The following is a 24,830-nucleotide window of genomic DNA, read 5'->3' on the forward strand; positions in this document are numbered from 1 at the left end:
ACAAATAACTTACTGGTTTCTGCATTTACTATACTATATACTTTTGTAATTATTTTAGAGTGTACTCATTCTGCTTATTAAAAACAAGTTAACTATAAAACAGCCTTAGGAAGTTCTTCAGGAGGTATTTCCAAGGAAGGCCCTGTTATAGGAGATGACAGCTCCATGCATGTTACTGCCCCTGGAGACCTGCCGGTGGGACAGGATGCAGAAGTGGAAGGCAGTGATATTGATGATCCTGACTCTGTACAGACCTAAGCCAATGTGTGTGTCTTAGTTTTTATTGTGTGTGTGCACCTTAGTTTTTGATAAAAGGTAAAAAAAAAAAAAAAATTAAATTTAAAATAGAAAAAGCTTATAAAATAAGTATATAAACAAAACATGATATTTTTGCACAACTGTACAATCTGTTTTAAGCTAAGAATTATTATAAAAGAGTAAAAAAGTGCTTTAAAAATTTTTAAGTTTATAAATAAAAGTTACAGAAAGCTAAGATTAAATTATTATTGAAGAATTTTTATTATTTTGTCTTTATTTTTAAAATAATGCCATTTCTAAAATACAAAAAATAGACCTATTTTCAAAGGCCTACTTAAATATGGCCTTGAAAACCCATATTTTTTTATTTTTATTTACAACAAGTAGATGATAGTTTAACAGCACTCATAGATGCTCATGATAAATAAAAAATACTAGTATTATTCTGGCATCCCCCTGGGGTAGACCTTTATATTTATAAATATCTACAATGACTATTAAAAGTGAAATCAGTAATGGTCATTAATATAATTTGTATTTCGATCTGAACTGAGTGACCAATGTACATTTATCATTTATTTTGGATCTAGACCCAAATATGTGAAAATTTAGTAGAAAGTTAAAAGCCTCTCATCTAGGTTATCAGCAAACACATCCCAAACACTCAACCATCTCTAAAAGGTGATCTATTTAGCATCTCCAATAAATGATTTATAACCACTTATGTTAAATAAAGGCCAACATAGCCGGATCATAGAAGTTCAGATTTAAAAAATTTAAACTATACCAAGTACCCCCCCAAAAAAAAAAACTGGATCCAGGATTACATTTTAAATTATGGAAGTCTCTGGGAAAAAAAATAACAATAATGATAAGAGATGTCACATTTCTCAGAGAAGTTCGTAACTTCAAGTTTCTGTAATTAGTGTGTTCCAAGTGAACTATAACTAAAGCACATTTAAAGTCATTTTTTCTCACTAAAAAAAATTTTTTTTTTTTTTTTTTTTTTTGCAGTTTTTGGCCGGGGCTGGGTTTGAACCCACCACCTCCGGCATATGGGGCCGGCGCCCTACTCCTTTGAGCCACAGGCACTGCCCTCTCACTAAAAATTTTTAATTCTAAAATGGTCTAGATAAGTAGCATTTTATCCAGTAAATCCTGAAAGTTTAATTTACCCTGGAAACACACAATGACATTTCTTGTAAGAAGCTATTTTCTTGCTATTGCACAAAGATTAATTTTAAAGCCAACCCAGGCAAATAAATTCAGAAAAAGCAGCACATTCATCTAATCCATTTAGCAAATGTTGCAAATCAACTTCTAGTTGAATAATGAAATGAAGAGGTTTGTGCAACTACACTTGATGTCAGTTTTGGTATTATGTTGATGGCAGTCATTTCAAGCAGAGGTATCCAAGTCCCATCCATATGAGGAAGGCAAAAAGCAGAAAAACATTATGAAACCTTAGGAGTTCTTTAACTGCTAACAATTAGACTAATTGTGATCACGAGCCATGTTACTATTCTTTAGAGTTTATACCTTAAACATAAAAAACCTTATAGCCACCTTGAGCAGATATTTTGGAATTATTTTCTTTTAGCTTACTTTCTCTTTTCTCTCAGGTCAACTTGATACTAGTATGTTGCTGCAACAGCAATTATTTTGGATATTGCTGCAACAGATATGTACTCTACTGTGCTCAACTATGTTTCTGGTAATCTACTGATATGCTGGTTGTACTTCAACTTCAACAGTTCATATGCCATAAACTGAAGGGCATCAAGGGATGTTGCAAAGAGCTCAGGAATAAATACCTATACAATCCGTGTATACCTTCATATTTATATATTTTCACAAGTGTAGCAAACATTCCTTTATGTTGCTGCTTTGGGGAATTAACAATACCATCACACTGTAACATCAGATGAGTTTTTGTTAGCCATCATGAGTTTGTAATGCAGAGGGGTCATGGCTCCAGCTTCAGCAGTTGAGATGAGGGTATTCTGTCGCCTCTAAATATTCAGCTCTTCCTTCTGTCTTATATGATTGGATTGCATTGTAAGAGAAAGATAAAGTCCCTGTAGTCAAGCAATGTAAAATTCCTGTATATTTCAGTATCAGTTCTAATCTATCACTCACAGCAAAGTGGATCTTCACAAGGTCGAGCAGATACAGCTCAAGGTTGGACAGACCCCTCCACTCACACCCACTACCAGGTTCTCATACTGGATGTGGCAGAAGACCATGCTCCAGACCTTCACTGGCCCTGGCCCATCATAGGCTCTGGGGCTGCCAACACCACGGCACCCAAGGCCACAGAGATGGGATGAGATGCAGTGGCTGCCATCAGGGCAACAACTGCCACCCAGGAGCCAAGAAAAACTATTTTTTGTGAATTTAGTGTAGCCTAAGTATACAGTTATAAAGTTTACACTACCACTGTAGTGTACAGTAATGTCCTGGGTATTCATTTACCACTCACTCACCCAGAGCAACCCCCAATCCTGCAAACTCCATTCATAGTAAGTACCCTAAACAAGTGTGCCATTTTAAAAATCTTTTATATTTTAATTTTTTTTTTTCTTTTGAGACAGAGTCTCAAACTGTTGTCCTGGGTAGAGTGCCGTGGCATCATAGCTCATAGCAACCTCCAACTTGGGCTCAAGTTATTCTCTTGCCTCAGTTTTTCTATATTTAGTAGAGATGGGGTCTCGCTTTTGCTCAGACTGGTCTCGAACTTGTGAGCTCAAGCAATCTACCTGCCTCAGCCTCCCAGAGTGCTAGGATTACAGGCATGAGCCACTGTACCTGGCCTTATACTTATTTTTGTGTATATTTATACCTTTTTTTTTTTTGTGGTTTTTGGCCAAGGCTGGGTTTGAACCCACCACCTCCAGCATATGGGACTGGCGCCCTATCCCTTTGAGCCACAGGCGCCGCCCTATACTTATACCTCTTTTATGTTTAGTTTAGACGCACAAATACCATTGTGTTACATTGCTTACAGTATTCAGTATGGTAACATGCTGTCCATGTTTATAGCCTCACTGTACCATCTGGGTTTATGTAAATAAATCACCTAACCGTGCATTTCTCTGAACATACCCCCCTTGTTAAGCTACACATGATTGTATATTGAGTTGAAATATCATACTATATCTATTTCACCTACTGCTCAGACAAAAAATATTTTCACACCTGATTGTCATTTCAGCTTCAACTCAACCCTGATGTTCCTTTGTTTGCTTGTTTTTGAGACAAAGTCTCACTCCATCACGCAAGCTAGAGTGTAGCAGCATCATCATGACTCACTACAACCTCAAATTCCTGGGCTTACCCACTCCTTCTGGCACAGCCTCCTAAGTAGCTGGAATTATAGGCATGCACCACCCCACACCTGGATAATTTTTTCTATTTTTTTAGTAGAGATGAGGTCTTGCTCTTGCTCAGGCTGATCTCAAACTCTTGACCTCAAGCAATCTTCTCTCACCTCAGCCTCCCAAAGTGCTAGGGTTATAGGTGTAAGCCATCAAGCTGGGCCTCTAATGTTATTTATCCCATCTGTAAATAACTTAATAGAAGCTCAGAGGTGAAATAACTTTTTGGCTAAGATTATTCAGTGAGTCAGTAGCAGAACAAGGAAAGTAATCCCAACAGCAATGTCTTTCCCACACCTACCAAATTACTATAATTTAGTCCTGGGAAGTAAATCTGCCCCTTCTGTATTTATATTTTTTGAAGGTCAAGAGTAAAGAGAATATATAGACAAGTGAGCTTTTCTCCTTTATATTATCCCAAAGGCCGTAGTAGTGATCAGATTTCTTGGAATTTTGATGTGTACATTTTAATTGCTTTATAGATGTCAATACAATCTAATCCTCTTTTCTTGTTGTTACTAGGATTAGGACTAAAGAAATGTAAAGCTATTTTTTTATTAATATGTAAATTAGAGATTGCTTTCAACAGAAAACAGGGGACTGTTTTTGAAAATATTTGATCCTGGGCGGCACCGGTGGCTCAGTGAGTAGGGTGCCGGTCCCATATGCCGGAGGTGGCGGGTTCAAACCCAGCCCCGGCCAAAAAAAAAAAAAAAAGAAAATATTTGATCCTTAGAAGTGAAAAATACCAGAGTATGAAAAGGTTAGTAGTAGAAGACTAACTCCCTAGCTCAGAAATGCAAAGAGGCTTACTCCTTTGTGTGCAGGGAAACACTTAAGCAATGAAGACATTTTAGGTCTGAAGCTTATTACTGAAATTAGAACTGCCCCCTAATAACACCCCCAGGCTGACCAAAATCAAAACAAAACAAAAAACCTTATTCTTTCAAAATAATAAAGGGCAAGAGGAAGGATATAATTTTTGAATCTGTATTATGTTCTGGGCACTGGGCTAGCTAGGCACTTCTTTATCTGATTTAATCTTCACCCTAACAAAATATACAAAACATCTTTAGTTCCATTTTAGAGATGAGGATACTGAGATTTATCTTACTCATATAGCTAGTAAGTACAGACTGGTCACAAAACTCAAGCCTGTTGATTGAGACAAGGCTATTCCTACCAACCTACACCATATCTCCTCAAAACATGAGTCTATTTAAAGTAAACCCTAGATTTGGCTACCATTTACTTTGACAAAATCCTTTCATTTTATCTTCAAAACTAGGGTAAACAGGAAATTACTCTGGAGAATCAATTTGGTCAAAGATGGTTCTGTTAACAATAAAGCTATTCTGTTTCCACTCAGTGTTCTAATATAGGTCATGCTTGAGTTATTGAAAGGTATCCCACAGGCACTGAATTATAGAGTTGGAAGAAAGAGGCATTAGAGGTTACTTGAGTCTAATTTGTCACTCAGCACAGGAATATCCTTTATATGGACAGCTATAAACACATCTTCTGCTGGCACACCCTTCTAATGAATGACTGTATATTCAGAACCTCTCAGTCAAAGTTCCTGTTGGAGAGCTCTGAAGGTCAGAAAATTCTTCACTTTGAGCTAAAAATCTGCCTTATGAGGAATCTTACCCTGAATACCTTCTCAAGCATCAATCCTACTTCTACCGTCACAGAACATGTCTGTTCCTGAATTTTCTTTTGTCCAACCACAACAGATCCAATTCCTTCAATCTTGCCCCATCTTGTTTGCTCATGTCTGATCAGACTTCAATTTATAAGTTCCCTTCCCTTAAAACAATTAAAAATTTTCTTTCTGCCTTGTTCATTTTTCTGCTGATGGCTATTTCCTGATTTAATAAAAAAAATTTTTTTTTTTTTTTTTTTGCAGTTTTTGGCCAGGGCTGGGTTTGAACCCACCACCTCCAGCATATGGGGCCAGTGCCCTACTCCTTTGAGCCACAGGTACCACCCTAAAAATAATTTTTTTTTAATTGAATGGACATAATGAAACTATGGCAATGGTGGTCAGTGAAGGCCTACAGTGACTTAATCCAGATTTCTTTTTTTTTTTTGTAGAGACAGAGTCTCACTTTATGGCCCCTGGTAGAGTGCCGTGGCCTCACACGGCTCACAGCAACCTCCAACTCCTGGGCTTAAGCAATTCTCCTGCCTCAGCCTCCCGAGCAGCTGGGACTACAGGCACTCGCCACAGTGCCCGGCTATTTTTTGGTTGCAGTTTGGCCGGGGCTGGGTTTGAACCCACCACCCTCGGAATATGGGGCCGGCGCCTTACCGACTGAGCCACAGGCGCCTCCCTTAATCCAGATTTCTTAACCCTCATTATAATGGCATCTAGTGAATGCTTACTCTGTGGCAATCATGGTGCTAGGTTCTTCACATAGGAGTTTATAATCTGATGGGAAAATAATATGAGTTATTTAAATCAATATATATGGCATATATACATAATATATATAATTAGAGGATGTTGGGAAGTGTTATCAGAATGCCAAGGAGTCAACGAAGAAGAATGGGTTTGGGATATTTGGAAATGGTTTCTTAGAGAAAGAAACATTTTAGTTGACCTTGAACAATGATGAATGAGAACAGTTTCTTAGGTAAATGGGGATGGAGACAAAGAAATACATATCCATTTCATGTATGAAGGCGTGAAAGTGCATGACATATTCGGGAAATGACAAAGAGTTCAGTATGTGGGAGGAAGAGTAGCAGGAAATGTAGATAAAAAGGTAGCTTAGGGGATGGATAGTGAAAGGATTTGAATGCCAGGTTAAGGGATGAAATTTTCAGTAAATAATTGGAAGCAGTTGCAGGGTTTTAAAACTGGGAATTTGAGCTGGGCACAGTGGATCATGCCTGAAATCCTAGCACTCTGGGAGACTGAGGTGGGTGGATTGCTTGAGCTCAGGAATTAGAGACCAGCCTGAGTCAGAGCGAGACCCCATCTCTTAAAAAAATATAAAAAATAAAAAACTAGCTGGGCAATGGAGTGGGCACCTGGAGTCCCAGCTACTTGGGAGGCTGAGGCAAGAGGATTGCTTGAGCCCAAGAGTTTGAGGTTGCTGTGAGCTTTGTTGCCACAGTACTCTACCAGGGCAAGAAAATGAGACTCTGTCTCAAAAACAAAAACAAGTGAATAAAAATGTCTTAACACAATAACTAAGAAAATGCCAGGAAGGCTATGTTAACCAGTGTGATGAAAATGTGTCAAACGGTCTGTAAAACCAGTGTATGGTGCCCCATGATCGCATTAATGTACACAGCTATGATTTAATAAAGAAAAAAATCGATCAATTTGATGAAATGAAAATTTTTAAAAATCTTATACTACAGAAATGTAATAAATAAAAGATGAATGACAAATTAAAAAAAAACAAAAACAAAAAAACCTTAAATAGAGAAATAAATAAATGAATAAAGAAATACATAAAATGGGGGATTTCAGATTTGTGTTTTATAAAAATTACTCAAGCAATAGAATAGAAAGGAATTCAGAGTGAAGAAGATCAGGGGAGGGACATGATAGGAAGTATTGCAGTAGCCCAAAGGAAAAGGCTAGTAAAAACGGGATAAGAACACAGTTACAAAGATGTTTAGGAGCAGAGGCCACAAAATCTGATACGGATATTCAGACCCATTTTTAATGGTGTGGGCTGAGAAGCTGCAAAGCAAGATGGGAAACACTCTAACCACAGGATTTGTAGACTTTTTCCTCCTCTTCTTTCATAGGCAGAAGGCAGGAAAATAAATTAAATAGATCTTTGAATCTGTTAGCTCCAGAAAAATGCCTGAATCTGAATTTCTCTTACTAGCTGAAAGTGCTATACTGGAAAGAATGTAGGTCAGCCCACGCCAGCAGGCAGCAGCTCTGTAGTGCTGAATCTGAGGTAATCAGTGTATTGGATTCAAGGCCCACCCACCCAGCCTCCTACTGGTTAGCCCCAGGGAATTTGCAAAGGGAGTGAATATAAGTGAGGCACTGTTTTTAGCATGGGCAAGAAAACTCGCCCTGAGGAAACAACATACCAGGAAATATCCACAAATCACTTGTGCTCAGAGTTGTGCAGTACCTTCAGGGAAAACATACATATCCAGGTTAAAGATCAGCAACTTTTGTCTGGGTCATTCTCCTAGGCTGAGCCCTAGGAGAAGCCTGCTAAAATCAAAGCAGGCTTAACTTGGTACATCTTTAGTGTACAAACAGTATCAACAACTACAACAAAAAGATAAGAAAATAGGCTGCTTAGATGCTAATAATATAATTATTCCTAGGTAAGTAACATATAGTCAAGTGTGTGCTATTCCTTGAGGAAAATACTCTTTAACAAATCTAAAAATAGGTCTGTAGTCCCCCTACCTGCTGGAGAAATTTAAATGGAAAGCAAATGGCCTATTCTGTCTCAATTTCCACTCCAGGAGTGTACAGTTGCTGCTGCTTCCCCCCACTCCAACATCTATAAGGAGGTACTCACCACTTTATAGGGAGTTTGGTGAATGGTCCCTAGCATCTGTGCATTTATCTTCTAAAAACAGATAAAACAACAAGGTGAAATTTTGCAAATTTATAATTTGGACAATGATCCCTTTCTCTCTCAGGCCATTTCACTCTTTTATTTCATTAATGTATTCTGTTTAAAGGGATCAGGCAAAGGGAAGAATCTTGATCAGATTCAATAAAGTATATTAGAACATTTATTTTTCATGTAAAAAAATAAAATTAGACCCCCCAACTCACACTTCTCCAATTCCAAAAATACAAGAAGCCTAAATATAAAATAAAACTTTAAAACTATTAGTAAAAGAAATAGGAAGAATATGAGTATAACCCTGGCACTAGAAATTATTTCTTAGATGAGACCAAAAGGAAGAAACAGAAAAGGATAATAAATTTAACTCATCAAAATGAAAGGTTCTGTATGACAAAAGATATCATAAATAAAGTTAAAAGGCACAAAGAGAAAAGACATTTGTAACACATACAACACAGGCCTGATAATAAGAAGAAAAAACTCACATTAATCAACAAGAAATGAAAGTCAAAAGAATCTAATCAGGCAACAATTCACAGAAGAAATCAATTTACTGGGGAGAAAGAAGAGAAAGGAAAAAGACGTTCAACTACACTAGTGATCAGCAAAATACACATAAACAGGATAGTTTGACAATATCAAGCATGGGAAAAGATCTAAAACAATGCAAGCATTTTGTTAAGAAATTTTGCATTTAGGCCTGGTGCAGTGGCTCACGCCTGTAATCCTAGCTCTCTGGGAGGCCTAGGCAGGTGGACTGCTTGAGCTCACAAGTTTGATACCAGCCTGAGCTAGAGCGAGACACCCCCGCCTCTAAAAATAATCAGGTTTTGCAACCAGCACCTGTAGTCCTAGCTACTCAGGAGGCTGAGGCAAAAGAATAGCTTGAGCCCAGGAGTCTGAAGTTGCTGTAAGCTATGATGCGACAGCACTCTACCAGGGCAACAAAGTGAGACTCTCTCAAAAAAAAAAAAAACAAAGGCTGGGCATGGTGGCTCATGCCTGTAATCTTAGCATTCTGGGAGGCTAAGGCAGATAGATTGCTTGAGCTCACGAGTTTGAGACCAGCCTGAGCAAAATCAAGACCCCGTCTCTAGTAAAAATAGAAAAACTGCGGCAAGAGGATCACTTGGGCCCAAGAGTTGGAAGTTGCTGTGAGCTATGATGCCAAAGCACTCTACCCAGCTTGAGATTCTGTCTCAAAAAAAAAAAAAAAAAAAAAATTTTTTTTGCATTTATATTCAAAAGGGATACTGGTCTATCACTTTCTTGAGTTATCTTTGGTTTTGGTATCAAGGTAATATTAGCCTCAGAGAATGACTTAGGATGTGTTTCTTCATCTTCAATTTTTTGTAAAATTTTGTGGAGAACTAGTGTTAATTCTAATTTGAATGTTTGGTAGAACTCACCAATTAAACTGTCTGCCCTGGGCTTTTCTTTGTGGAAAATTTTTTTGATTACTAAATCTCTGTTTTTGTTATAGATCCATTCAGATTTTCTACTGAATTCAATTTCTTTTTTTTTTTTTTTTTTTTTTTTGAGACCTTGGTAGAGTGCTGTGGCGTCACAGCTTACAGCAACCTCAAACCCTTGGGCTTAAGCAATTCTCTTACCTCAGCCTCCCAAGCAGCTGGGACTACAGGCAACCGCCACAACGCCCAACTATTTTTTGGTTATAGTTGTCATTGTTGTTTGGCAGGCCTGTGCTGGATTTAAACCCACCAGCTCTGGTGTATGTGGCTGGTGCACTAGTCACTGAGCTACAGGTGCTGACCCTGAATTCAGATTTTGACTCCATAAGTCAGTGCTGTTAGTTTGTGTCCTTCTAGGAATTTGCCCATTTCACTCAGTCTCTAATTGTTGGCATATAATTGTTCATAGTACTTCCTTATATTCTTTTTTATTTCTGTAAAGTCAGTAGTGATGGTCCCTGTATCTATCAATCTCAGTTTTAGTAACTGGATTCATCTCTCTTTTATATTCTTTTTTTTTTACAGTCCTCTTTTGTATTCTTGATCAGTTTAGCTAAAAAGTTTGTCAATTTTGCTTATCTTTTTAAATAACCAATTTATATCTTAATGATTTTATTGTTTTTATTTTATTTCATTGATTTCTGCTCTAATTTTTACTATTTCCTTCCCTTTATTTCCTTTAGATTTCGTTTCCTCTTTATTTTCCCAGTGTATTAAGGTTAAAGTTTTAGTTACTGAGTTGAGATATTTCTTCTTCTTCTTCTTCTTTTTTTTTTTTTTTTTTTTAAGAGATGGGGGTATTGTTCTGTTTCCTGAGCTGGAGTACAATAGTACAATCATAGATCACTGTAGTCTTGAACTCTTGAGCTCAAATGATCCTTCCACCTAAGCTGTTTTTTTGTTTTTTTGTTTTTTTCTTTTGTAGAGACAGTCTTACTTTATGGCCCTCGGTAGAGTGCCGTGGCATCACACAGCTCACAGCAACCTCCAACTCCTGGGCTTAAGCGATTCTCTTGCCTCAGCCTCCCGAGTAGCTGGGACTACAGGCGCCCGCCACAACGCCTGGCTATTGTTTGGTTGCAGTTCAGCCGGGGCTGGGTTTGAACCCGCCACCCTCGGTATATGGGGCCGGCGCCTTACTGACTGAGCCACAGGCGCCACCCCCCACCTAAGCTTTTTTTCCAGGCATCTAGGACTAGAGGTGTGTGCCACCATACCTGGCTAATTTCCCCCCCTTTTTTATTTATTTATTTATTTTTTTGTAGAGACAGAGTCTCACTTTTACCGCCCTCGGGTAGAGTGCCATGATGTCTCACGGCTCACAGCAACCTCTAACTCTTGGGCTTCTGCGATTCTCTTGCCTCAGCCTCCCAAGCAGCTGGAACTACAGACGCCCACCACAACGCCCGGCTATTTTTTTGTTGCAGTTTGGCCGGGGCTGGGTTTGAACCCGCCACCCTCGGCATATGGGGCCGGCGCCCTACTCACTGAGCCACAGGCACCGCCCCAAAGTTTTTTTTGTTTTTTTTTGTAGATACAGAGTTTCACTTTATTGCCCTCGGTAGAGTGCCATGGCATCACACAGCTCACAGCAACCTCCAACTCCTGGGCCCCCCCTTTTTTAATAGAGATGAGGTCTTGAACTCCTGGCCTTAAATGATCCTTCTGCCTGGGCCTCCCAAAGTGCTGGGATTACAGGCATGAGCTACCATGTCTGGCCTTCTGTTTTAGCATAGGTATTTTTGGCTATAATTTCCTCTCAGTACTATTTTAGCTGCATCCTATACATTTTGGTATGTTATATTTCATTCATCTCAAAATATTTTCTAATTTCCCTTCTGACTTCTTTTTTGATTCACTACTTATTTAGGAGTAGTGAAATTACTTAATTTTACTTAATTTTCACATAATTGTGAATTTCTCAAATTCTTTTCTGTTACTAATTTCTAATTTTATTCCATTGTGGTCAGAGAACATACTCTGGTATGAGTTCAATCTTTTAAATGTATTGAGAGTTGTTTTAAGGCCTACTATGTAGTCTATCCTGGAAAATGTTTCATGTATTCTTCAGAATTATATTCTTCTGTTGTTGGAGTACCCTACAGGTGTTCTGTTAGTTTAGCATTGTTTGAGTCTTCTATTTCTTTGTTGACCTTCTACCTAGTTGTTCTATCCATTACTGAAAATGGAATACTGAAGTCTCCAACTACTATTGTTGAATTGTTGTTTTTTACCTTTCCATTCTGTCAGTTTTTGCTGCATGAATTGTGGGATTCTATTTATTAAGCGCACATGTGTTTGTAATTGTTATTTTTGTTTGTTTGTTTTTTTGTAGAGACAGAGTCTCACTGTACCCCACTCGGGTAGAGTGCCGTGGCATCACATGGCTCACAGCAACCTCTAACTCTTGGGCTTATGCGATTCTCTTGCCTCAGCCTCCCAAGCAGCTGGGACTACAAGCACGCACCACAACGCCCAGCTATTTTTCTGTTGCAGTTTGGCCGGGGCTGGGTCCAAACCTGCCACCCTCGGCATATGGGGCTGGCGCCCTACTCACTGAGCCATAGGTGCCGCCCATAATTGTTGTATTTTTATTGTTGCTGTACATTGAGACAGAGTCTCATCCTGTTGCCTAAGGTAGAGTATAGTGGTGTCACCATAGCTCACTGCAACCTCAAACTCCTGTGTTCAAGTTATCCTCCTGCCTCCACTTCCCAAGTAGCTGGGAGTATAGGTATATGCCACCACTTCCAGCTAATCTATTTTTTGCAGAGACAAGGTCTCACTTTGTCACTGGTCTTAGACTCCTGGCCTCAAGCAATCCTCCTACCTCAGCCTCTTAAAGTGCTAGGATTATAGGTGAGTCACTGTGCCTGGCCTATTATGTTTTCACTTGGCCCTTTTATCATTATAAAATATTACCTCTTTATGTCTTAGCAACACTTTTTGATTTAAAGTCTATTCCGTCTGATATTAGTATAGCCACTATAGCTTTCTTCTGGCTGCTGTTTTCATGCACTTTTCCTCATCCTTTTACTTTTGAATTATGTATGCCTTTGAATTAAAGTGTTTCTTATAGATAGCATTCAGATGAATCTTTTTTATCAAGTCTGATAATATCTGACTTTTAAGTCAATATAGTAAAAACTGAATGAAGGCACTGGAAGACTAGGCTGTGTTAAAAAGGGAATAAAGATGCTGATAGGAAAGAAAAGAAATGACGGCTTAAGGAGATAGAAGGGTCCAAAAGGATTTTCTTCTTCTTCTTCTTATTATTATTTTGAATAGACTTTTTTTCTCTTAAAAATGAAGGAAATTAGAGGCATAGATCTAACACTCACTTTCACACTTATTTTACTATGGTGAACCCTGTCTTCTATAGTCTTTCATAACTAGCTTTTTCCCTGTAGCTACTAATTCTAGCACAGGGAAAGAGCTGGAAGTTTTGGAGTTGTCTTTCTTTTTCTTTTTTTTTTTTTTAGACAGGGTTTTGCTCCGTTGTTCAATCTAGAATACACCACAAAATCCAAGGCTCTGGCTCTTGGCGCCTGTAGCTCAGCAGCTAGGGCTCCAGCCACATATACCAGAGCTGGCGGGCATGAATCCAGACTGGGCCTGCCAAACAACAATGACAACTACAACAAACAAAAAATAGCCGGGCATAGTGGCAGGCTCCTGTAGTCCCAGCTACTTGGGAGGCTGAGGCAAGAGAATCACTTAAGCCCAAGAATTTGAGGTTGCTGTGAGCTGTGATGCCACAGCTCTACCCAGGGCAACAGCTTGAGACTCTATCTGGAAAAAAAAAAATCTTAGCTCCAGTGAGCTTCCTGCCTCAGCCTCCCAAGTAGCCTGGAACTACAGGTATGCTCTACCATGATTGGCTAATTTTTCTATTTTTTTGTAGAGACGGGGATCTCATGAATTGTGTATTTGTTAAATGCTAATATCTGAGTGATTCCTGTCAAAAGTGAGCCAAGTACACAACCTTCGGTCAATTCAACTAAATAAATATTTGAATACTTAACACCTGCTAAGTGCTACAATGAATGCAAATGAAAAGATATAAAACTTGCCCTCTATGAACTCACCATCTAATGGGAGAGACAAACAAGCACATAAATAACCTTTTTTGTTACTAGGCAGCTTGGGATAAAAGACTATCACAGAAAGAGATTAAAAAATATTGTTGTAGGAAAACAGGGAAGAAAGACAAAAAGAATTTTAATCTGGTCTGGCTTCTGGATTGGAGCAGTTGCTGCTACTCCAAGTTAGTGACAGGGGATGTTACTTGTGCTTGGGCCATATACTCCCTCTACTGTTATGGACATTGAGAACAGGTGTCAAACTTAGGCAAAGTGTACAGTATCATTCAGCAGCAAGAGCTTCATTTATAGACAGACATAGCTTCAAACCCCAGTTCTTCAACTTATTAGCAAACTATTGTGACTTTGGGCAAATCACTCCAATTTTCAGAGCCTAGGTTTCGATATTTTTAAAAAAAAAATACAATCAGTAATTTACTTACTTGGTAAATAAGTTTTAGTACTTATTCTATGTCAACACCATTGTCCCTTTATCCATCTCCTATATCTGTATATGGGCAGGCTAGGGAGGTGAGCAAGGCAGTGTTGAACTTGCTGTTTAGAGTTAAGAGAAGGTGTTTCTGCCTCTGACCCTCTTTAAAGGACCCATCACAGTCCAATGGAAAGAACAGGGATTCTGAAGGAGGCAAATGTGGATTTAAAATTTAGCTGTACGATTTACCAGACATGAAATTGTAGACAAGTCCCTTCACCAGATCCTCAGGAATATAAGGACATCCTATACTGCAGGCTAGAAAAATTAAGAGATAGTATAGGGTAAGTACTTTAATAAATGGTAGTCTTCCATCAATTTTATTAAAAGTTCACAGTTAGGCTGGGGGGTGGTGACTCACGCCTATAATCCCAGTCCTTAGGAGCTAAAAGTAGTAAACTATTAGGAGTTCAAGACCTAATACTCTTAAGGCCAGGAGTTCAAGACCAGTCTGGGCAACACAAAAATACCTTGTCTCTACAAAAAGTCTACAAATTAGCTAGGTATGATGGCATGCACCTCTTAACTCCAGCTACTCAAGAGGATGAGGTGGGAGGATCCTTAAGCCCAGGAGCTGAAAGCTGTACTGACCTGTGATTGGACCACTGTACTCCAGCCTGGGCAACAGAGCAAGGTCCTGTCTCAAAAAAAAAAGTTCCCTGTTGGAAATGGTTGTGTTTGCCCATGGATTTTAAGACCACTTAATGAATATCTTGCTCCTCAATCATGTGCCTTATATCCTGCTTTTCTCTCAAATTTCACATGGCTCTAGGTCATTAGGCCTATTACTGTTGGGTCAAGCACAAGCTGGACAAAGGCAAGCTTCTAGTCAGTATAGCTTTTTGTGGAAACATTAAACCAATCACTATTCTCTCAATACAAGTAATTCTTTTGTGTATTGTGTGTATGCATGTTTACAATCTTTTGTGCATTTTAAAATATTTTCTTCCTGCTTTAAAAATATGTAAATGATTCAACAAATATGAGACCAGAAAAATAAGTATAAATAAAAGTACATTTTTACATTTAATTTGTCTTTTTATTTTTTAAGTTTATTTTTTAATCACTAGACAACCAGGGAACATTTTATTTCTAATTCATTTCAGTCTATGATTTCTGTTTTGTGCTACTGGTTAAGCGCAAGCAACCTAAATGTCTCCCAACAGAGCATTAGCTGAAACAAATCTAATGGTCCAACTCAGAATTTTTTAAGTAAATTAAGGTAAGTTATAGAACTGTAGGTAGCATACAGTCTATTAAAAAACAACAACAATGTGTGTTTGTGCATTTAAAAGGATGTAGAAAAACAGTGACTGTCTTTAAACCAGGGGTATTAGAAATGTTTATTATTATTATTATTATTTCTGGTTAATGTGAGGCTACAAACAACTAGGTTACAATGTTTATATTTGTTAAGTAGAGTCCTTCTTATAGTTGAGTCCCGTAGGAATCTTTTTATATGTCAATATTTTGGAGGTATTCTAAAATGATCAGTTGGATTGGCATGGTGATTTATACTTGTAATTCTAGCACTTTGGGATCCTCCTGGCAGGGGGATCACTTAAGGCCAGGAGTTTGAGATCCCTATCTCTACAGACAATAGAAAAATTAGTGTGATGATGAGTATGATGGCGCATGCCTATAGTCCCAGCTACTTGGGAAGTTGAGGCAGGAGGATCACTTGAGCCCAGGAGTTTGAGGTTGCAGTGAGCTATAATGATGCCATTGCACTCTAGCCCAAGAGACAGAGCAAGATCCTGTCTCAAACTAGACTAAACTAAGCAGATGTTGTTTGCAAACAACAACAACAAAAAAGAGAGAGAGTGAAAGAAATCATAAAATGATTGTATTATTGGACACTTAGGTAGGTTCAATTAATCTATTACTAGACATTTCATCTGGTCCAAATAACTGCCACTCATCCTTCGGACAGGGCCAGGACTAGAATCTAATACCTAGGTTTTCTAAATATAAAAATGTCTTTAAAACTCATAGTGGGCCATGCAAAATTAAAGGGCTGTTGTTAATAAAGACTGTCACAGACGAGCAAGGTGGCTCGTGGCTGTAATCCTAGCACTTTGGGAGGCCAAGGTGGGTGGATTGCCTGAGCTCAGGAGTTCGAGACCAGCCTGAGCAAAAGTGAGATCCTGTCTCTAAAAAATAGCCAGGGGTTGTGGTGGGTGCCTACAGTCCCAGCTCTAGGGAGGTTGAGGCAAGAAGATCTCTTGAGTCCAAGAGTTTGAGGTTGCTGTGAGCTATGATGGCACCACACTCATACTGAGGGCAACAAAGTGAGACTGTTTAAAAAAAAAAAAAAATCGAAATTTTGTCAACCCATTATTGAGGTCCTAAAGGAAGTAGGTAGAAAATATGTGCAACATGCACACCAGGACTGGGATTTCAAGTAAACTGAAATAAGGAATGTGGCTTACATCAAAGATCCCCCAAAAATACTATCATTTCAAAGTGTTTTTTAGTCTGTTTGTACAGAGCTATCAATAGGTTACTATGTAACCTGGGCAAAACCCTTATTGTTCTTATCAAATTCTGAATCTGTTTCTACTTGCTACTTTTTTTTCTGGTAGAGACAAGGTCTCATTACGTTGCCCAGGCTGGTCTCAAATGTCTGGCCTCAAGTGATCCTGTTGCCTCTGCTCCCAAAGTGCTGGGATTATAGGCATGAGCCACAGTGCTCAGCCCAACAGCTACTACTAAATCTCCCATATTCTGTTTTACAGGTGAGAAAAGAGGTTCTCAGAGATTTAGTAATTTGCTTATAGTTGTAAGTGAGAGTTAAGATTAAAACCAGATCTACCTGATAAAAGAGAATCATGGTAGGGAAATGTTTGACTCTTTTGTTACTTAATTTTTTCCTTTTAACACTAAGGAGGCATTAACAGAAATCACTTTGTATAATGCAAATGATATTGTGTACTCTGTTGGATTGAATTAAGAGGTGCACTGAATGCAATTAACTCATGGCCTCATCTTAACAGCTGAGTAATTAGATCAATCTAATTTTTTGAATTTTATTGCTTATTTTATTATGGCCTATAATCGATTGTTGAAATTATAATAGGAAATCCAAGAGTCTTAAATAAAGGCAAATGTTGTAGAGGAAGGAACATTTCTTTACTCTTGAATCACTAGGGCATCCCAGGTGAGTTACTTAACCATTCTGCACCTCAGTTTCCAAATCTGTAAATTGGTAATAACATTATCTTGCCTCACAATTACCAAGATACAGTAAGTTTAGAAGTGCCCAGCAATAGGGAAAAAGGGAATTCTCCAAAGGTTGTGAGAAAATTACCTGAGAAACATTTCAAAGGAAAGCTCTCTGACACACAAACTGGCCTCAGTACTCCTGAGAACTTAGTGAAAGTTATAACCATGCAACCTGTCACCTAAGGCAGAGAAAGCCTGGGGTAAATCCAGATTCTTAGTCCCAATTTATGCATTCATATTCCACAAATATTGAATGTCTACTGTATGCCAGACACTGTTCTCTCTAAAAATGTCTCTAACATGTCCTCTCCTCTGCATCCCACATCACCCCAATTCAGTTCTCTCAACTGATTTTTTTTTTTAAGACAGTCTTGCTTTGTCACCTTCAGTAAAGTGCTGTAGCATCATAGCTCACAGAAACCCTTGGTGAGCCATTGGGCTCAAGTGGTCCTCTTGCCTCAGCCTCCTGAGTAGCTGGGACTACAGGCACCTGCCACAATGTTTGGCTATTTTTAGAGACAGGGGTCTCACTCTGGCCCAGGCTGGTCTTTTTTTTTTTTTTTTTTTTTACGAATCAACCTTTCTTTTAATGTCTAATGACAGAAAGAAAACTCAAGCCCTGTGCATTGTTTTAAAGTGTGATTGTGAACATTTCCTGGGCCATCAGCACTGGTAATCTAATAATTTCTAAATACTAGAGATAAGACTATGGGAAGAAAACACAAATATTTCAACTGTTTTCCATCTTACATTAGCAAACTGTCAGAGCTAATCCCTGTGTTTCAGAAAGCAATCTGGCACAGACCAGTACTGTCATTAGAGGAGGTCACAGTGACATTTGCATTAACACTTTATACTTCTACTTTTCCAAGAATAGAAGCAATATGTTTAACAATTATCCTTATCCCAAATCCTTAAACTCAGTATCATAGGCACTGAGTATAAACAAATCTGAGATCTTCTCCAATAGATAAGCAATAGCACAGCTATGTTATTCTCAAAAATACTGTCTAGATATGCTTTTCTGTAAAATCAAATGCTCAGTGGCCACATTTTTACCAGCCTACATTAGTTGACATCAAATGTATTTATCATGCCACAAATCCATTTAAGCTTCCTTTAGGTAATTCTTAATATGTCCAAAAAAAACAAAACACCTGCTTTAGGTTTACTTAGGGGTAGTGACCTATAAGGACATCAACTCCACTTTCAAGGTCATACTAACTATTGTCCGGTTTACTGAAGAAAAAGGACAAGAGAAGAAATTAAATCACAAAAAACTTCTTTATGTCAGTTAAAGGCCATATCTCTAGCTGGGATATTAAAAAAAATTAATCTCACCAGCCCACACTCTAAAAGTTAATGCCACTAGTAACAATCAATAGCAGGAAAAATAAACCTGCTAGCAACCAGCCCACTCATTAGCAAAAAGCAGTTTAACTCAAATACTTAGACCAAAGTATAACACTACCTACCCACATTACCCCACCCACCAGCAAGAAGTGAAGAAATGCTTAAAAAAAAACATCAAAATAAGCTTAGTATTTCTTATAGGGATAACAATGGTCTAACTCCTGAGGCAGTGCTCAGAAGAACTAAAGGTGGAATGAAGGCAACGTCTAGGGATATGCATCTCACAAGTCTTAAAATACCCAAAGTACCACAGACTAAACTTGTCTATTAATTAGGGAACAAGATATTGTTGCTGCTGCTGCTTTTTGCCTTTTGAAATATACATTTTGTAGGCTCTGCTCTTCCAATGAGAAAGCAAGACATTAAAAAAAAAAAAAAGCTGGGAGGCACCTGTGGCTCAGTCGGTAGGGCGCCGGCCCCATATACCGAGGGTGGCGGGTTCAAGCCCGGCCCCAGCTGAACTGCAACCAAAAAATAGCCGGGCGTTGTGGTGGGCGCCTGTGGTCCCAGCTACTCGGGAGGCTGAGGCAAGAGAATCGCTTAAGCCCAGGAGTTGGAGGTTGCTGTGAGCTGTGTGATGCCACGGCACTCTACCAAGGGCCATAAGGTAAGACTCTGTCTCTACAAAAAAAAAAGCTAAAGACTTTGAAATTGTTTGATACCCAACTTTTTTGAGACCATGTATTTTAAACACGAAATCAAACTGATCTAACCTTCACCTTCCTTCAATTGAACCACCTCACAAAAATAAGGGAACTAAAACAATCCAAGCATGATTACTTTTTAAAGTCCTTGAAAATATTAAACCTCTTGAAGAAAAAGAAAAGACAGAAGGAAAAATAAGAACAAGGAGAGGAAAAAGCTTTAAAAGAAAGGGAGAAATCAACGGGCCTCTCTTTTATTTGGTGACAAGCAAGTGCAAGAAAGTTCATTTGTCATTTGTTTAGTTGTCTGTCTTTTGGACATCTGCATTCTGACCAGAAGGGACTTTGGGGTTTTTCTGCAGCACATGAGCATCTGCAGGCTCTATCCTCTTATAGTAGTTCTTCTTTGTCTCAATAATCTCAAAGCCAAACTTCCTATAGAAGTCAATTGCCGACTCACTGCTGATCTGGACATGCAGATAGATGTTGTCAAAAGTGCCATCTTATTCACAGATGTTTAAGACATGATTTAACATTTTAGTTCCTATTCCTAGACTTCAGTAAGGTGCCAGACATCCTAATGTCATGATGTAAAGTCTCTTCTGGTTCTGTGAATGATCCACCCTACAGCACACCACACCTACAGCAATATCATTGAAATAGGCAAGTTTTGCTAATTTGCCAACCTCCAGCACATCCTTGTAGAACTTGTCATTGTAGCTGACTGGAAAGATGACCTGGTTCAAGCTCTTCAACTGTTTAATATTGTGTGGTGTTACATCTCCCAGCTGGATCCGGCCTTTCATTTTCGCCGCCTACTGAGGCCGACGTTATCGCCGATATCAATGCGGCCGTTGTAGCCGCCCTGAGCTCTCCGCGCCCTCAGCTCGGGCTACCAACCCCGAAAGCTGGCCTCCTCGCCTTGGACAGGGAACTGAGCGGGTGACCAAGGCTGTGAGAGTCAAGCGCGGCCCTGAATCTCCCAAGGTGGCGATGGTGTCTCCCGCCACCACACTGGTGCAACTGCTTCTCCACACGTGCACACGGGACTCCCCAGGCTGGTCTTGAACCTGTGAGCTCAGGCAGTCCACCCACCTTGGCCTCTCAGAATGCGAGGATTATAGGTATGAGCCATCATGCTTGGCCAGACTGACCTGTTATTATAAGAGTCTCCTAACTGGTCTTCTGACCTCCATTTTATTCCTGTCTCCAATCCATACTTCTCACTGCAATCAGAGACATCTTTCAAAAATGCCAATCTATCCAACATAACTGAAACTCTCTAGAGGCTTCACCAAGGAGAAAGTGCTGGAAGAATGGGGACTGAAGACCCCATTCTTCACAAAGGAAAGCACCCCCAGAAAAAGAGGAAAACTAAAAAGTAAGCTGAGTGAGTCGGAACAAAAAAAAGTCAACTAGTTTACATTTAAGCTAGCCATTGCTAGCAAGCTTCTTGACTTTTCTGAAATTCTAGAAGCTGTTGGGGATACAGCTTATAAACACACTGCTGGGTATGTGAGCACTCTGAGAAAAATAATGGCCATAGAAGATATTATGGCAAGTCCTAGAAAAGATACATTTTTTAGGGCATTTCCTACCCATTAAACAGGCAAAGCAGATACCCATTGTGGAAATTTGCCTTTGCCTGGGGCAGAGATCAATGGAGAAGCTCGAGCTCTGAGATATAGGCAGAAGAGCTTGTATCCCTTATTGCAGAGGAAGATCCTCTGTGGTGGTTATGGGAAAAAAATGCCTCCCTTCCAGCAATTCCTCGGAGGAGATTAATGCCGGTGGCGATGGCATGGCATTCTACTCCACAGAGAATTAGCAGAGTTTAACACCACCCTAGAAATCTGTATGTGTGATCTCAAACAGGAGGCTCTCCCAATACAGGGCTCAGATTTCGGATTTTTGAAAGCTACCCTTAAGGTTAATAATGATAACAATAGGAGCTGATATCAGTAACTGCTGGCATCTTTGTTCCCTCCCTCATCTTACCCTCTAGGCAAATAGACTTCGATAAAATCAGAGTGGAGCAAACACTCTGGGCCATTGCCAGAAGCCCACAAACGGGCAATGGATTCCTGAGCTCCTACCTTTATTTCTACTCTATGTTTTATGTCCCTTTCTTTACCATGGCTTCTAACTTTATAATTCTTTAGTCCATCGCTGCCAGTTTCCACAGATCTTAGTGGACCCTGTTCCCGGGGCAGGACCCCAACAAGAAAGTTCCAAACTTCTCAGTATGATCTAAGGACCAAGTCTAGCTCCTATACATTTAGATGTCCTTTTTTTTCTCTTGCCAAGCCTGGCCCCGCATTTTACACACAACAAAAGCCAAACATACAGCTGTTGTAACACACTCCATATGACTATTCTACTTCCATGCATTGTTCAGACTGTCCTCAATGCGTGGAAAGGCCTTCCTTTGCCCTTCACTTCACTTTCCTCTCCAAAAAGTCTTCCCTGATTTCTCTTCAGGCTAGATTGGGTTCCCTTCTGGCTACTCCCATAACTGGTTTTTCTTATAGTCTTTATCAAATTACATTTCCATTTTCCTCAAATGCCCATCCCCCAATTTGGTGAATCAAGTATCATTCCAATAAGGACTTCCTGAGTTGTGGTTCTCTTTGTGCTTGGGCTGTTACCATCCAAACATGGTAACAGTCTCCCTCTTTCCTTAATCACCAAGCCTTATGGCTGATGCCCTGGATCTGGCCAAGACAGACCTACCAGCTAACCACCACTTTGGTGACTCAATTTGCAGTGCAGAAAAAGAACAGTGGACTTCAGATTCAGAAATAGGCTTTAATCCAAGTTATGTTTTCTCAAACTGTGATTTTAAACAAGTTACTTCCACTCACTGAGCTTCAGATACTTCTCAGATAAAATGGGATAGTGATGCTAATAATAAAAAAAATTAGTATTGGCTGGGCAAGGTGGCTCACACCTATAATCCTAGCACTCTGGAAGCCCAAGGCAGTGGATGGCTTGAGCTCAGGAGTTCAAGACTAGCCTGAGCAACAGCAAGACCCTGTGTCTACTAAAAAAAAAAGAAAAACTAGCTAGGCATTGTGATGGATTATTGCAGTCCCCGCTATAAGGAGACAGAGGCAGGAGGATCACTTGAATCTAGGAGTTCGAGGTTGTTGTAAGTTATGACACCACAGCACTCTACCCAAGGCCACAGAGTAAGACTCTGTCTCAAAACAAAAACAAACCCCACCTATCTAATTAGTATTACTTATTATGTGTCCAGTATTGATGCTAAGCACTTTACATGAGTCCCATCTAATCCTTACAACCCCTTCATGAGGTAGGTTCTACTATTAGCTTTATTTTACAGATGAGAAAACTAACCAGAGAAACTAATTTACTTGTCCAGGTCCTTGTGGTAGACATCATGGGCTGGCTAATTCAGTGCTAATTCCTTTCCAAACCCCTTTCCCTTGTTGGCCTCTACTACCTCTATCGTAGACGTCATGCCTAGCACTTTAGTAGCCATCTTAAATCATGATGGAAAGGAAAGAGTTACGAGGACATTGGTCTTGAAATCACTGACCTAATAAATCGATGCCATCTGCCAATGACCTTCAGACTTTTTGTATGAGAAAAATATCCTTCTCATACAAAGGATGAGAAGGCTATTTGCCTATTAATTTAAGCTATTGTTAATCAAATCATTTGGTAACATCTTCAGGTATTTATAATTTAGTAATCAAATGATGAAGCTGAGATTCAAATATAGTTCTTAACTACTAAGCTACATGAGAAAAAACTGGCACTGGACTTACTAGGGTATGGGTAAGTACTAAATGACGAAAATAATTATACATAATAACGTCAGTCACTCAGCCTACTTCCTCAAGACTCCAAGCTCCACTGGAAGCTCAAGATTGTCAGTAACCCAAATTATAACAGAGCTGTTCAGGAACAGGTCCCTACTTTGAAAACTGTGCTCAGCCCTCTTGTCTGCATTTCAGTTCAGTTCTCCCAGTCATGGTCCACCCTAAGCGGAGAAGATGAAGGATAGGTTTGGAGTCTTGGCTCTCTACCCACCCCTACCTATCTCATGGTACCACAAAGATTCCAGGCCTCCTGCCACACAGGCATGAGACAACACAATTCAATTAACTCAATATAAACACATACATTGTTACAGCACTTGTGGGGATGGTAGAGGCCAAAGCTGCTTCCTGGCAGACAGACCTTTGGAGATAACAAGAAGTTGTGTGGCTTGAACAAGGCCAAGGACTATTGATTTTTCTGCCTCTTTTCCTACTGAGAGCAGTAATAGCAAAAATCTGATTTAGATACTTAAATTCAAGTACCTTTCCCCACCAACTGAGCAATTTTCAAGTAATCACACTTTTTGACCTTACTCAAGATGAGTCCTTTTAAAATCAATTTTTTTGGGCCAATTATTTAGTTTTCCTAAGATGTGCAAGCAAAAAGACAGAATGCTGGCTATCCTGCTAAAAACTATAGCTTCCATCTCCATGTCCAGGGTTTAGGAGTGCCTGCTCACAGACCTCTCAACCTATGTAAGGGGCCAGCCACCTCTCCTGTCACAGGTGACACATGTATGACAGCTAACAAATGACCTCTATTTCTCAAGCTGTTTTGAACTCAAAGGAATTATGACAGTCATGATGGCAAGAGTCTTAGACCAGGTCACCAAACTGGAAGAAGGAGAGCAAGACTATTGAACATCTAATAAATGCCAGGCATATGCCTTGGAATCATCTAGAGAACTTGTAAAAACACAGATTTTGCTGGGAACCACCTCCGAGGCTCCTGATTCAGGGGTGCAGGCCAAAGAATGTGCACTTCTTTTTCTTTTTTCTCTGTTACCCCAACTAGAGTGCAGTGGCATCATCCCAGCTTACTGCAACAACCTCAAACTCCTGGGCTCAGGACCCTCAAACTTCCTGCCTCAGCCTCCCAAGTAGCTGGGACCACAGGCATCCACCACAACACCTAGCTAATTTTTCTATTTTTTGTAGAGATGGGGTCTCACTCTTGCTCAGACTGGTCCTGAACTCTTGAGCTCAAGTAATCCTCCTGCCTCAGCCAGTGGTCATGCATAAGCATCTTTTAGTGGAGCCCTAGAAGGAACCTGGTAAACTGTTTCTCTAAGGAGCTTAACACAGTGGACCAAATGATCCCACAGGTCATCAAGGTGTTCATAGGCTCTCTTCCTCCATACAGAGTGATAATGGACCCTCCTTTGTACTGGAGTTAATTCAGCAAATAAGCAAAGCCCTACATCTAGAATGGAAATGGCATGCATCC

The 24,830-nt window shown here is 39.5% G+C and overlaps 1 protein-coding gene and 2 pseudogenes across 3 annotated transcripts in view; all 3 read right to left on the minus strand.

Annotated features, from left to right (window-relative positions):
• The window catches only part of FAM168A (family with sequence similarity 168 member A), a 221,834-nt gene that overhangs the window by 37,866 nt on the left and 159,138 nt on the right, over positions 1-24,830 (minus strand). The gene's annotated exons all lie outside the window — the stretch shown is intronic.
• On the minus strand, positions 1,657-3,532 carry LOC128565255 (mitochondrial folate transporter/carrier-like; annotated as a pseudogene).
• Positions 19,766-20,397, minus strand: LOC128564774 (N-alpha-acetyltransferase 50-like; annotated as a pseudogene).

The sequence above is a fragment of the Nycticebus coucang genome, chromosome 14, assembly GCF_027406575.1.
Source record: "Nycticebus coucang isolate mNycCou1 chromosome 14, mNycCou1.pri, whole genome shotgun sequence".
In the NCBI taxonomy this organism is placed as follows: domain Eukaryota; kingdom Metazoa; phylum Chordata; class Mammalia; order Primates; family Lorisidae; genus Nycticebus; species Nycticebus coucang.